Source organism: Sinocyclocheilus grahami, unplaced genomic scaffold (assembly GCF_001515645.1).
Source record: "Sinocyclocheilus grahami isolate Dianchi unplaced genomic scaffold, SAMN03320097.WGS_v1.1 scaffold583.1, whole genome shotgun sequence".
In the NCBI taxonomy this organism is placed as follows: domain Eukaryota; kingdom Metazoa; phylum Chordata; class Actinopteri; order Cypriniformes; family Cyprinidae; genus Sinocyclocheilus; species Sinocyclocheilus grahami.
Window position 1 is genome coordinate 216,091 of NW_015505762.1, and position 1,809 is coordinate 217,899.

The 1,809-nt window shown below is 31.1% G+C and overlaps 1 pseudogene; it reads right to left on the minus strand.

Annotated features, from left to right (window-relative positions):
• LOC107556910 (attractin-like) overlaps positions 1-1,809 on the minus strand; it is a 155,739-nt pseudogene that overhangs the window by 31,746 nt on the left and 122,184 nt on the right.

Consider the following 1,809-nt stretch of genomic DNA (forward strand, 5'->3'; position numbering starts at 1 on the left):
TATATATATATATATAGGTCTGGCACTTGTTAAGAACACAACTTGATGTGTTATGATTCTACCACAATTCTTCATCAGGTGCAAGTATAAGAGAAAAACGTAAGAAGACTAGTCTGTTTACTGGCCCCAAATTAGCTCTCTATGTCTGGTTGGCAAGTAAAAGTCATGCTTGAAGTTAAAGGGTCAGAAGAGTGCAAAACTTTAACGATCAAGACTGAGATAGGAAGTGATGTGCATGTACGCATATGAATGCGTGCTTGATTGTTGCGTGAAAGAGGAAAAAGTATTACCACTTTTTAATGGATGAGAGCACTTCACTAAGCCAGATGGTGAAGAGAGCCCTTTAAAGGACACTCACATTAGCCCTTATAAACACCCCTGTGTGGTTTAAATTGGCCTCTTGAAACCTTTCGAAACCAAACCTCTTCAGTCTCTGTGGGGGCCGTAAAATCAAGGTTCATATTCCAGGACATTTTCTTCTTTTTAACAAATCTGACCGCAACGTAATAAATCAATTAATTAACTGGTAACAATAAACAAATTGTTAAAAGTACATTAACATACACAAGTTTTACTAATTGACTGAAATCTAAACTGGAATTTGAAGTGATTAAGAACAAAAATGCTACCAGAAAGACCAAATAAAATAAAAAAAAAATTGAGATTATGGATTGCTAATCAACAGGGGCTGAATTCACTAGCTGTGCATAAGTTACAGAGAGTAGTTGAGATGTAAAGGAGCACCAACTTGCAAACTATGAAATATTTTTGCATTGCACCATTATATATTTACAGAAAGCCTCTGACTAAAGGTAACAGTTGAATAGAAAAGCCGATTCAATGAAATGCATCAATAAGCTGAAGTTTTACCTAAAAAAAACAATGCTTAAAATTTGATGATATTTGGAAAAGTTAATTTTAGTAGCTCTTCAACACAAATCTAAACAACACACATCTGTATGCATAAAATAAAATAAATCAAAATAAATACATGTAATTTCTCTTGTCTTTTGTATCAGTATTAATTTATTGCTCCTTATTTATTTTTAAAGTACAGTTTTTAAATGTTACTCACATATAAAAATACAATTGTGTCATTTCATGATTAAGTATACACTGTAAAACCCAAAGAGTTAAGAAACCAATTGCTTTACACCAAAAGAATACTTCTTAATACTAATCTTTAAGTCCACTTAAATACTTTGTGTAGCTGAAACTTAGCTGAATTGCATAAAACCATTAAAATGCTCATGAGATATCATGGTAACACTTTACTTAAAGCCTTTATGTAAAATGCATTAAAAAAGGGTTTTTAAAGGGTATAATGCATTATTATTAGTGCTGTCACATGATTAATCATGATTAATCGCATCCAAAATAAAAGCTTTTGCTTACATAATATATGTGACCCTGGACCACAAAAAAAAAGTCGCTGGGGTATATTTGTAGCAATAGCCAAAAATACATTTTATGGGTCAAAATTATTGATTTTTCTTTTATGCCAAAAATCATTAGGCTATTAAGTAAAGATCATGTTCCATGAAGATCTCCATTAAGAGATTTTGTAAATTTCCCACTGTAAAAATATTAAAAATTTATTTTTTGATTAGTAATATGCATTGCTAAGAACTTCATTTGGACAACTTTAAAGGCGATTTTCTCAATATTTAGATTTTTTTGCACCCTCAGATTCCAGATTTTCAAATAGTCTAATCTCAATTTCAAAAAATGGACCCTTATGACTGATTTTGTGGTCCAGGGTCACATATGTATGTGTGCTGTGTATATTTATTATATATATATATATAT